Raw genomic sequence first — 14,522 nt, forward strand, 5'->3', positions numbered from 1 at the left:
ATTGATGGTCTCCTTATCATAAGTTGTTCATCTTTAAGAGATTAGAATACTAGTAAATCACAGCTTGCTTTGAGTAGTTTTTGACTTATATCACTAACTCTTTCTTCACTTGTTACACATTACAATGTATGTTGAAAGCAGAATGTTGGAGAGAGGCAAAGTGGTGTTATAATTTGTCATCTTAGAGCTTGATTACTTTTTAGACTTATATGTAACTACTTCTTAATCGTGTTTCACATAGTACTATATGTTGGAAGCAGAGTGTTAGGAAGAGATGAACATTATAATTGGTCTTTAAAGTGGTTTTTCTTACCTTTTTATTGCAGCAGCATGAGTAGTGACTAGTGCCATTAGAACGTGGTTTTTATGTTTTGCTTTCAGTTTCATTTCAAGTTATTTCTTTCAAGCTCTTTCTTTGCAAGTTTAAAAGGTAGTTAGAAACCACCAGTTACACACACTCACTCATTTAGAAACCACCATACACACACAAATCACTCATTTGTTTATAAAATCATCACTCCATCTTAGGAAGTTAAATTGGCCACAACACCCCCAAACGACAAAAAGATCTAAGAGGTTACTTAAGTATATACTGTACACCTTCACTTCATCAGCTTACGAGCCCCGGGTTGACAATTTATGATAGCAATTTAGACAACACTAAATTGACTAAACATTTTGGCACCGTTGCCGGGGAAGTGAAATTAAGTAGCCATATTCTTAGGAAAAAAAAACATAAAATTTCAAGAAAAGAAGTTGATAACCTATCAAAGTATGCTCTCCTCTTGCACTTTAAAGTGATCTGGAGGATCAGAAAAGAGAAAGTTATTGATTTAGTAGTTTCTTGAGTATGCTCTCTTCTTGCACCTAGAGTGACCTGGAAGATCAGAAAAAGAACTATTAACTTGACTTGAAGAAAAATAATAAAAAAAAAATGACATGCATAGAGCTAGAGATTCTAGGGGAAGGTTTTTAGCTAGAGCTCGAAGTTCAATTTTTACAAGTCCATCTGCTTCAAGGAATAGATAAGATACACCTCCCTCATCTCCAACCGACACTCCTAGCCCTAGAATTCCTGGAATTCAAGAGCCAAGAATTGACTCTCCCACACCTTCTATTGAATTTGAACCAGGAAGAGACCCTTCTCTTTCTCCTACAGAAAGACCAATTGTAATTGAGGAAGTAGAATCATCTGAAGAAGAAGGAGAAATCTCTTCTCATTCACCCTTTGTAGAAGAACCAGAAGATTTTGAAATCCCTAGGGGAACCATCATGGCAGAGGAAGAAGGAGGTGGTAGAGGTAGAGGTAGAGGAGGAGGAGGAAACAACAATGGAGGAGGTAGAGGTCCCCTTGGAGGAGGAAATAGAGATGGGGATAACTCATTTGGGTTTCCTATTGTTAATGAGGATTCTCGGGCTACTATGAAAAACATATCGCCATCTGTCCTCCCAAATTTCCATGGGTTAAGAACTGAGGACCCTGAAACATTTTTATTTGAGTTTGAAGTTGTGTGTCAAACTTATGACTATCTGGATGACTCTCAGAAACTCAAATTGTTCCCTTCAACATTAAAAGATCAAGCTTTGAAATGGTTCATGGGGTTACTCACTCAATCCATTAGGTCTTGGGATGAAATGAAACAAACATTTTTGGATAGGTATCTGGACTATTGTATGCCTACTAATCACAAGGACGAGGTATTTAAAATGATACAAAGAGAAGATGAGAGCTTAGAAGATTTACTTGAAAGATTTCAATATAACCTCAAAAGAGCAAAAATGAGTAACTTGGATGAAGAGACCTTAAAAGCCCTCCTATTAAAAGCCATTAGAGATGAATGGATAGATATCTTGAACATGATGGGGAAAGGGGATATATCTCAACTTTCACTCAGTGATATAGCAGAACTATGTATCCATCTCTCAAGTGGCAAATCAAAAACTCAAAAAGGGCCTAGAGATCCTTCTCTCCTTAGAGCAAATAAATCTGCAACGGGATCAGTAAGTAGGGCTGAAATCGGCAATATGCTTGATGAATTCAAAACTGACATCTTAGGGAGTCTTAGTGAACAATTAGATACCCTTAAGATTCACAATAAACAAAAAGCAGAAGCTGAGGCTTTGGCCATTTTTTGCCCGAAATGTAGAAAGAAACATGCTTTAAGGGAATGTCCCTTGGATGCACACGTTGTAGAAACATGCGTAATTTGCTCAGAAACTCATGAGACCAAGGATTGTCCTTCAATTCCTGGCCTCAAAGCAGTCTTTCAAGAAGATCCAAATACACTTGAATCTCTCTGTTTTGTTGCAAGGAGACCTTGGCAAGGGCAACAGAATCAAGGGTTTAACAACTCTATGAATTTTCAACCCCAACCAATTTGGAATCCTTGGCAACAACCCTGGTCTCAACCTCAAAATCCTTTTCAATCATGGATGCAAAGCATGCAAAATCCTTATGGGAGATTTGCTCAATTCTATCAATATCCTCCATCTTTTCAGAACCAGCAAGCTCCACAACTTCCAAATCAAGGTCAACAACTATCATTGCCATACCCTCAACAACAACAACCTCCTCCACAAAATCAAAATTCTCAACTCTTGCTTCAATCCCAACAGAAGTCAAATCAACTTCCCTCTCAGCCATTACCAAATCCCAATAATAGGAACCCTCAAAATGCTTACATGATGGAAGGTCAACCATTTCCTACCTATATGATTGTTCCTCTCAATGAAGTACAACTCAGATCAGGTAGAATCCTAGATCAACCTTCTATAAATGTTCAACAGCCAAGCATTTCTGAGGAAGAATCTCTTAAAGTCAATAAGGGTTCTGAAGTATCACTTCAAAACCAAAATATCCAAAAAGAAAAAGAAAAAGAATCAACCCCCACAACTCCCATAGTTGAGCAACCTACATCTTTAGCTACACCTCCTTTTCCCGAAAGATTACAAATTGACAAAGGAGTGGAAAAGCAAATTTGGTTGCCTGACTATAATTTTCTAGATGAATTGAAGAATGTCTGTATCAAGATCCCCTTGTTACAAGCCATTAAGGAAATTCCCATTCTAGCAAAGACAATAAAGGAGTTGAGTTTGAAGAAAACAGGAAAGAGAACCAGAGATACCAAAAGGATACATTTGGTTGGAAAAATTGCAGACATTATGATGGGTAACATTACCATGCAAAAGTATGTGGATCCCGGTATCCCTATTGTCAAAACTCATATTAATGGGGTTGAAATCCCAAATACTTTGATTGACTTAGGAGCCGCTATCAACATCATGAGTAGACAGACCATGGATCAGTTAAAGCTTCCTAACCTTCTCTTTACACCTACTTTACTGCAACTTGCAGATCGATCAATCATTAAACCTGATGGTGTATTGGAAGACATTCCAGTCTCCCTAGACTCTTGGGAATATCCAGTTGATTTTATGATTTTAACTCCCAAGAACAATCTAGGAGGACATCCTCTTATCTTAGGAAGACCTTGGCTAGCAACAGTTGATGCTTTTATCAGTTGTAGGTCTGGGGACATGTATATATCAGATGGTAATTCCACCAAGAAATTCAACTTGTATCCTCCAGCAAAGGCAATAACAGAAATAGGAGAAGATGAGTGGGTCGATGATGAGGATACTATACAACCTGTTCTAACCATCTCTGAGATCAGTGAAGACAGTCAAATCCTAAACACATTAGAAAATTTTGAAATATCTTTAGAATATGACTCTACACAGTTTCAGTTAGATGCGGACATTGAATATCTCTCCTCTAGACAGATGTCTCTCTTCTCAATGGAAGAGTTTGGTAGTTCTACAGTTGAAATCCTTCCAGGAAAAACATTGAACATTAATAGAAACTTGGAAAGACCACAACAAGAAAAATTAACCAAACTTTTGCAAAAACATTCTACTGCATTTGCATGGGAATACACTGACATGAAAGGAATCGATCCTAAGACTTGTATTCATCACATCTATATTGAAGAAAATAGCAGACCTATTCGGCAACCGCAGAGAAGGATGAATCCAAACCTTAGGGAAATCGTGAAAGAAGAACTCCAGAAATTACTCAAGGTAAACTTCATTTACCCCATTTCAGATAGCCAATGGGTTTCTCCCTTGGTTATAGTGCCCAAAAAGAATGGTAAATGGAGAGTTTGCATTGATTATCGAGAATTGAACAAGGCAACCTTAAAGGATCATTTCCCTCTACCTTTTATTGATCAGGTACTAGACACTTTAGCAGGTAAAAAGTATTTCTCATTCTTGGATGGTTTTAGTGGGTATAATCAAATTCAGGTGGCACCTGAAGATCAAGATAAGACCACATTCACCTGTCCATGGGGAACTTTTGCCTACCGAGTACTCCCTTTTGGATTATGCAATGCACCTGCTACTTTTCAAAGGGCTGTATTAGGTATCTTTTCAGATCTAATCCATGATTGTGTAGAGGTCTATATGGATGATTTTACAGTTTACGGTAATACATTTGAAGAAGCTTTGGAAAATTTGGAAAAAGTACTGATAAGATGTAAGGAAACAAATCTTTCTTTAAGTCATGAAAAGTGTTTTATGATGTTTACTAAAGGGATTGTTTTAGGACATCATATTTCAGGAGATGGGATTAAGGTTGATAGATCCAAAGTGGAAGTCATCTCCAAGTTACCTGTTCCAAATTGCCAGAAAGATGTTAGAAGTTTTCTTGGGTTTACTGGATATTACAGAAGATTTATTGAAAACTTCACTAAGATAGCATCTCCTCTTTTCAAATTGCTTACCAAAGACTGTGAGTTCAAATGGGATCCTGAGTGTCAGTCTGCCTTTGAAACTTTAAAGACTAGAATATCTTAAGCACCCATCTTAAGGGGGCCAAATTGGAAACTCCCTTTCCACATTTCTACTGATGCTTCAGATACGGCTCTAGGAGCTGTCTTGGGACAAAAGGATTTGATCCCTTATGCCATTTATTACACTAGTAAAAATTTGACTCGCACTGAGTTAAATTACACTGTGACTGAAAAAGAATTTCTAGCCGTTGTTCATGCAATTAACAAGTTTAGACATTATATAACCGGCTATGAAACTTTTGTCCATATTGATCACTCTGCAATTAGATATCTCATGAACAAACCTGTTACTAATGGCAGAGTTACAAGATGGCTTTTACTTTTACAAGAATTCAACATTACTGTGTTAGATAGACCTGGGAAACAAAACACAGTAGCTGATTTCTTGTCTAGAATCCAAAACACTAATGAAGATTCTCCAGTAGAAGATAAGTTTCCAGATGAATACTTGTTTGCAGTAACTACCAAGACTCCTTGGTATGCAGATATTGCTAATTATCTAGTTACAGGGAAGCTACCTCTACACTTATTTCCTAATGAGAAAAGGAAAATCATTCAGGAGAGTTCACATTATTCTTGGATTTCTAATGAATTGTTCAAAACAGGGCTAGATTGTATAATCAGAAGATGTGTTCGAGAAGATGAAATGCCTGACATCCTTAAGGCATGTCATGATGAACCATGCGGCGGACACTTTGCTGACAAGAGGACAGCCTATAAAATCCTTTCTCTAGGATATTATTGGCCTTCTCTCTTTAAAGATGCAAAGCAGTATGTTAGAAGGTGTGACAGCTGCCAAAGAGTTGGGAGACCAACTCCTTCAAATGAAATGCCACTACAGCCACAGGTATGCATCGAACCCTTTGAGAAATGGGCTCTAGATTTCGTTGGACCTATTAATCCACCATCAAAGCAAAAGAAGTATATATTGGTTTGTACTGATTATGTTACTAAGTGGGTAGAAGCCAAGGCATTGCCTTCTGACACTGAAAATTCAGTTGTTCAATTTCTTTTTGAGGATATTTTTACTCGTTTTGGTGTCCCAAGAGAAATTGTGACAGATCAGGGAAGCCAATTTACATCTAAATTGATGGAGAAGCTGATGGAGGAATATAAGATCAAGCACAGAACATCTACTCCATACCATCCGCAATCAAATGGCCAAGTGGAATCTACCAATAAAGTTCTTGAAGGAATTATCACCAAGACTGTTCATCTTCATAGAAGAGATTGGGCGGAAAGGCTTCCTGAAGCCTTATGGGCCTATAGAACTACATGGAGGAACACAACAGGACATTCTCCCTATGAACTTGTTTATGGGAAGGAAGTCCTGCTCCCCATTGAGTTCCAAATCAAGACCTTCAAGATGGCAGTCCAATTGGGGATGAGCCTCTCGGAAGCCCAAAAACACAGAATGGACCAGCTAAATGAGCTAGATGAAATAAGACAAGATGCAATTCTAAGGACCGATCTAGTTCAGCACCAAAGAACTAAATGGCATGATCGACACATCAAGGAGAAGAAGTTTCAGAAAGGAGATTGGGCTCTATTGTTTGATTCAAAGTTTAAAGACTTCAAAGGAAAATTTCAAACTCATTGGCTTGGGCCATATGAGATTGATGAAGTCTTTAGCAATGGAGCAGTTCGAGTGAAAACTATTGATGAATTTCATACTCCTCTTATTGTGAATGGCCATCGCTTGAAGATCTACCAGAAGCCACTCTCAAAAGAGGAATTTGTCAATTTGTTTAAAGAAGATTCTGCAATCAGGTTGGTGGAGAAGGATTCTTCTCCTCCATCAACCTAATCTTTGGTTTTTGAAAAAAAAAAAAAAAATACAAATGTATAGGCCTGAAAACCAGTCTCTGATTGGCAGTCCTATGCAGAAAATCTGAGGTGAAAATCAGGGTCACCTGACACCTCACATTTTCCAAAAATAAAAAAAATCTCTCTCTCCTCCTTGTTCCATCTCATTTCGCCCACTTCATTCACCATCTCATTCATCCAATCACTCTCACTCCACCTCATTTCTTTCCATCCATCCATCCATTACATTCTATCTCACCAATAAAGTCATTGTCAGATTTATTTCACACAGCTAAAGTTGTTTTGTGCAGACAGAAGGTATCACTACAGTTTCCGCAGCTGAGGAGCAATTCCGCAGCCAACATCCCAATTCCGCAGCTGATACACTCTGTGCCTGCACATAAAAAATACACTCTGTTTCAAGAAGAAATCTGCAGTCAGAAAAAAATCACCAGCATTATTAGAAGGCAAGGTCATGTAGCAGCAATGAACAATTAAAGGTTAGCATCATATGAGCAAAAGGAATCAAGATGCGGATACACAAGGTATGTTCTAATTTCTGACCAACAGTTACATCATTATGCATGGTTTTCGGATTATGTTTTGAGGCACCTAATGTAATGATTGCAAAATCCTTCCACTCCTCGACCGAAAATCCACGTAACCCTCATCCATAACGGTCCTTGCTCATTACAGTTTCAAACCCAAACACGGCTGCTCTTTCATTAAAACTCTCGTACCAGAGTGACGTATACAACTGTACTACGACACTCTGAGTTATAATTCCGCAGCCAGATGTACACCAATGACCGACGTTTATGGGATTTAACCGTTTTCACCCATTACTCGTAACCCTCCTACGCATACATAATTCCATTCCCGCTGTTGATTCACTCCCTCATTTCCATTGTTCTTCACTGCTCTGTCTTATTCACTATTCTGTCCACCGTAAGCACTCTCTGTTTCATTTTCTTCTCATTTCTCCACTAAACCCTTGACCACTGTTGTAAGTGCATCACGACTATTTTGCTGTAGCCATAAACCCACTGTCCAAACACTTTTCTCCCGTATAACTCTTTCACCAAGTGTTAAAACAGTGCTGTTAAGGCAGCCAGAGAGCTGATGGGTAAGCTATTGAGGGCAGAGCCTGAGGGCTCTAAATTTTTAGAAGGTTATCCCCAAACTAAAGACGCTTTGCAAAAGGCCAAATGGCTCCAGTTCATTCAAAAATTCCAGGGATACCATAAGGAAGTCACAAAGGCTTTTTCTCGTTCTTTCGAAGACAACAAAGTGGAGATTGGAGATCTGAAATTTACAGTTATAGAAGGCAATTTAGCACAAGCAACTTCATTACCTCAAACTGGGGAAAGGTGGTTCAAGAATCGATCAGTGAAAGACCAGGAATGGAAGCAAATATTGAAAAATCCAGGTATGAACACTAGTATTTTTACAAAAGGAATCCCTGTTAGTCTTGTCAAAGAAGAATGGACAGCTTTGCTTCTGTTAGTACAGAAATTCTTTACATGTGAAGGAAGATTCGGAACTTTGTATGTTTACCATGCTAAAATTATGATGCATTTCCTGGGTGAGCATGACATTAATCTTCCTTATTTTCTACTATCTAGCCTTAGAAAAATGTGCTCAACAGTCCAAAGAAACATAAATAATATTGAGCCACATTTATACCATCACGGGCTTGTCAAAATGCTAATTGAAGAACAGTTAAAGGCCAAAAGGGATACATGGGAAAGATTTCTTGTGAGGAACCACTTCCAAGAGGCAGGAGAAGCCTCTGGTAGTTCACCTAAAGTGCCCAGAAAGAGTAGAAGAAGAAGAAGAGAAGAGGTTACCCCAGAAATTGCTGTCCAAGTAGAAACTGTCCCTGAAATTGTTGTCCAAGAAGAAACTGTCCAAGACCTTGTTGAAGAAGAAACTGCTGCCCATAACTCTGAGGAAGAAATTGACCCTGAGCTTGCTGTAGATATTGACCAAACAGCCCAAGAAATCATTACAGAAACCCTGCAAGAAATTGTACAAGAGGCTGCTCAAAAGAAAAAGGAGAGTAGGAAGAGACAAAAGAAGGATAAAGGAAAAGCTATAGCCCAAGAAACCTACCTTACTCCTGAAAATTCCAGTGAAGAGGACACTCAGCCATTGGCACATAGATTGGCCCAATTTCATGAGGCTGCCCTTTCCAAGAAGATGCAAAAACAAAAACAGAAGCAACGAAAGGAAAAACAGAGCATCACCACCGTGAGGAGGAGCAGCAGGCTACAAAGCAAAGTGGGGGCCACAAAGAACAAAGAGTCACTCTTTATTGACTTGAGCACACCTAAAAAGGTTGCTACAAGACTTGACTTTGAAGCAAGCCCACCACATGTTGAGGTTACTCCTCCACGAGAGGAAAGCCCTTTTCAACAGGAGCATGAAATCGAATTTGAGCATGAGCCTAGTCCAAAGAGGTCACCAGAGATTGACCCAGATCAGCAGAGAGTATATAACTACTTGGAGACATTAGAACAAGCTGCTGCTGGTCCAAGCACTGTTCTACCTCTTGAACAACAAGTTCACTCACTTAAACAAGAAAATTTTGAGCTTGAAGTTTTAAACCGCCACATCACACAAGAGAATGAAGCATTAAAGGAACGAGGTAAAGTGGACAAAATGGTCCACGATAATACCATGCTTCATCTGGGCCTTTGGCAAAGGAAAAACAGAAAGCTAAAGAAAAAATGTAGGAAGCTAAGCAGAGCTTTGGTCAATTTAAAATTCAGATGCTTGATGAGGAGACCAAGAGTCAATGTGGCTACACAGAGGAAGAGGAGAAGACTAGATGTCTTAGCAGAGGCATCTCAGCAGGTGGATTAAACAATGTTTTCGTTGCATGAGGACATGCAACACCCTCGTAGTGGGGGTATGTAGAGCCTCTAACTTGCACCTAATTATCTATCATTACCTACAGCTTTTTCCTCACTTATCCCTCTCTTTTGCCCTATTTTCCTCATAAACCTATCCAGATCATTACATTTGATGTCTTTAAGCATGATTGGTTAACTTTGCTAATGTTTGACTGTTTGTCTAGATTTTTGACATATGCACAGAGATTCCGCAGCTGTCTGGCAATTCCGCAGCCATTCAGAAATTCCGCAGCTATCTATTCATTCCGCAGCCTTTTCATTGATCTCTATGTTCCACGTGTCATTTTGAAAAACGAATCACATGGGCACGTGGGAATGAAGGTGTTAAAGGTTCCTTTGCTATTGGTTCGGTCAGCAACGCCACGCACACCTCCGGTCAACGTGGATCAAACTTCGGTCAACAAAGCCAGCTCAAACGGTGCTGCGTGAGCTGATAGGTCACGTCACTCCAGATGGCGATTCCTCCACGCTATGCAGGTTATGGGAGATAGGATCCAACCTTGGATTCAACCTCCATGACGATCGTACCCTCCAGATAACACACGGACCTGTTTACGTGTTGCTGTACCATTTAATTAGCATGACTGTCAGTTAATTTCTAGTTTCATGTTTTACGCAGTAGGCAGTTGTTCATATGCCTATAAAATCCAGCGTCTGCGCACGCTTAAGGATTAGTTTTTAGTTGCTTTGGTTATGTAATTGCTACAATTTTAGTGTGTACAGAAACTCTGTTTTGAAGCTGCTGTTTCAGCACTTTTTACTGTAATTTCTGCATATGAGTTAATAGAAGACTGTGCTGTTTTGACTCCTTCAAGTAGCTGATCTTTCCTTGGGTTTTGTGGATGGAGGGCCCCCATTCATAACAGCCTTTGTACAGTAAATTTACCTTTATGTTCTTGCCATTTCCTTCTTTTGAATTCAGCAATTTTCCTTTTCTTTAACACATGTACAGTTTTGATTTACTTTCACTGTCATTTCATTTCCACATTTACTTTAACTGATCAGGATTGTTTTCTGCAGGCGTTAGCCCGGGATTGTGTGTCTTTGTTGTATTTGCTTTATCTCTAATGGTATTTTCAGTTGTCATATTCATAGTTGCTGCCTTTACTCTATTTTTCTAGCTTGATTTCTAGTTTAGTTTCTCAAGTTGTATGCTAACATATTGATGGTCTCCTTATCATAAGTTGTTCATCTTTAAGAGATCAGAATACTAATAAATCACAGCTTGCTTTGAGTAGTTTTTGACTTATATCACTAACTCTTTCTTCACTTGTTACACATTACAATGTATGTTGAAAGCAGAATGTTGGAGAGAGGCAAAGTGGTGTTATAATTTGTCATCTTAGAGCTTGATTACTTTTTAGACTTATATCTAACTACTTCTTAATCGTGTTTCACATAGTACTATATGTTGGAAGCAGAGTGTTAGGAAGAGATGAACATTATAATTGGTCTTTAAAGTGGTTTTTCTTACCTTTTTATTGCAGCAGCATGAGTAGTGACTAGTGCCATTAGAACGTGGTTTTTATGTTTTGCTTTCAGTTTCATTTCAAGTTATTTCTTTCAAGCTCTTTCTTTGCAAGTTTAGAAGGTAGTTAGAAACCACCAGTTACACACACTCACTCATTTAGAAACCACCATACACACACAAATCACTCATTTGTTTATAAAATCATCACTCCATCTTAGGAAGTTAAATTGGCCACAACACCCCCAAACGACAAAAAGATCTAAGAGGTTACTTAAGTATATACTGTACACCTTCACTTCATCAGCTTACGAGCCCCGGGTTGACAATTTATGATAGCAATTTAGACAACACTAAATTGACTAAACAACAACCCTAAATTTTGTGCTACTTTTTCAGGTCCAGGACTTAGGCCACTATCCAAAACTTCATGAAACTTCCAGAAATGATAAATAACATTGAAACAAGGTTACTAATGTAACCACTTGAATAAGGAATTGATTTGAACCCTACTATCCATGGCATAGATTCCTTCAAACAAATCATAAATAGGTAATCTACAGGTCACAACAACAGATCTGAGCATAGGGATCTCATACTTATATGAGAATCATTAAAGTGGACTAACATCTCCTCACAATAGATGCATTTTTATCGATTAGGTAATGTCTCTTTCATCCAATCACCCACACACCATATCTCAAGCATGAATGTAGGATCTCATGAAGCAAATCAAAAGAACCAAACCAGGGATTCTAGAGGCTAAACCACCTCAACCCTCAACTAGTAATTCCACCTCACAGTCAGACATCACTAAGCATCACCAAATCAGTCTCTACCCAAGCTATCCAAGGCTCTAGAGCATTTGTTCCAACCAAGGTTTCCAGGACTAGTAACTCAACCCACAACTGTTGTCAGGATCCACATCGTTTTTCCAACCAGGGCTTCTAGAACTAGTATCTCAACCCACCAAGGGATCCAAATCATTTTTCCAGCCAAGGCTTCCAGGACTAGTAACTCAACCCAAGTTGTTACAGGGCTTCCAGAGCGTTTTTCCAACCAAGGCTCCAAGAACTAGTAACTCAACCCACAACCATAAGGAACATGAGAACCAACCATAAAACAAGAGGAAAGAAACCCAAAACACCGTGGCTATCCAAGAAATGGAAAATCTAGTAAAAACCAATGTCAATCTAGGCAGTCCTCCATGCCAATAAAATATCATAATCAAGAAACCACATGCATGTGCAATACATGCCAAAACTAGCAAGGAAATCATACATGAAACTCGGTACCTACAATAAAACTAGTTGTAGCTGCTGATCTCGATGTCCTCTTGGACTTTCTTCCTCTTCCTTTTCCTTCTTGCTCCAAATCCCAAGTATGCTCCCTGAAAACTTTAAGTGTCCAAGAGTATGAGAGAGAGAAAGTAGAAAATGAGAGCTCACAAATTGAACTGACAAAAACTAACACTGACAAAATCCATGAACTGATCCTCAGAAGCCTTTTTATCATTGAGGCCTCTATTTTCTTCAATTTCAATTTTTTTCCTTCGATTTCCTTCTGATGCAAATTTGTGACCTTTCACCTTCCTTTTCTCCTAATTTCTATTATTTTCACAAATAAAATGCCAATTAATGCCTCTTTTCCTTTCCAAAGCCTTTGTCAATTTCCTTAGCCATAATAAATCAAAAGTGACACCCACTAGGATGTTTTTCCCACCATTAAACTTGGAATATGTGTCTCATGATATTGGTCTTATACTTTTTTTTAGATGGAAATTCAACTAGAGGCTATGACAAAACCCTCCCCCTTAGGGGAACACTGTACTTGGTCTTCAATGACACCTATAACCAACAAGACCCCTCACAACTAAAACATACTGCCCATGGAGCTTTATAACATAGCTCATTGCAGTATTTACAATGGCCAACTACTGAAAACATGACATTCACACCATTTACTGGAGCTTTATAACACAACTCAGTACGATATTTACAATAACAACCACATATACTCATGCACATTTTCTTCAACGAACAAATAACCATTTTTTTTATGGAGCTTTATAACACAACTTGATACAATATTTACAATATCATACACATATACATATATTCACATTTTCTCAACCAAAAAATAAAAGGATACGATGCCCACATCAACAACAAGGGAATCTAGAGGCTCACACCTCCAACCTCAAAAGTAGTACGAAGATTCACCTCCTTCCCAGGAAGTCCAGAATCCACTACCAAAGTCAAACTTGCATCTAATGTCAAACACTACAATCATGTGCCACTTATCCTCTCAATGAATAATTATCAACTCATTGTTCCAAGGCACACTCCCATTGTGCATCTGATTCCATCTGGAAATGTTAATTACCAAAAAAAATCCATCCCCGAACTTCCATTCATTGGTATAGAGTCACTTGGGAAATTCGGTCACCCCCTTTCATGCAGTCACCCACCTTCCAAGTTCCACGGGCATCCCCTTCTTTGCTATATAGTCCCTTGGGAGACCCCTCCCTTGGTAAGGTTTCCTCACATCGGAAGGTCCAAAAAACAAGGCATATCCCTACCACAAAACCATCATACCGGTCATATAATGCTCATGAAAATCAATGGACACTATTGGGTGCCAGTGTCCCACAATGGCCCTTCTCCTAAAGTGCTTTACAAGCATAATTTTGCCTGTTCCAATTCCTTTCACTAAGGCTCCTAATTCTTGCAGTCGGTTTCAAACACCCATTCTGGGAATTTGCATGCTTTCCTATACCAAGCACATAATTCCCATTAGATTCAAAATGAATTGAAATAAATCCAAATCATACCTCATTGGTGGCCCGTCAATGTACACTTTCACTTATGTTCACTTCCTGTCGTAACAATCCAAACCAACTGTTGAACAAATCATCATGTGTAAACATATCTCATTTGGTTAGCTCAAAACACAACCATCATAGAAAAAAATCATGAATCTCATGCAATAATCATAAACAAAAATCATATATCACATGTAACCATCATAAATCAAAATCATAGGTCACATGCATAATGAAATTGAAATAAAATTTTGATATTTATCCTTTAATCTATCCTTTTCTTCTACCTTTATCCTTTTTCCTTTCCGTACACACATCGGATTGGTTTCCACACCCAGCAAGCACCTAGTGCATTCTCTCCTCTTCAATCATATACACATACACATAGTATAGATAACAACACATACACTTACACCCGGTGTACAAAACAACACAATACATACACCTATAATCGTCGTACAACACAATACATATACGTACATAGAGTACAACACAACGAATACACAAGTCATGATACAATGACTGCAAAATCCATGTAACACAATAATATAGTACCACACGTGCACACCACAACATGTACGACATGTACACAATACCACAGGTACATAGTGCCACCTACACAACGTGTACACAACACCACATGTACACAAAAC

Source organism: Pinus tabuliformis, chromosome 3_1 (assembly GCF_031772625.1).
Source record: "Pinus tabuliformis cultivar Carrire ecotype Pingquan chromosome 3_1, CPIR1, whole genome shotgun sequence".
Classification (NCBI taxonomy): Eukaryota; Viridiplantae; Streptophyta; class Pinopsida; order Pinales; family Pinaceae; genus Pinus; species Pinus tabuliformis.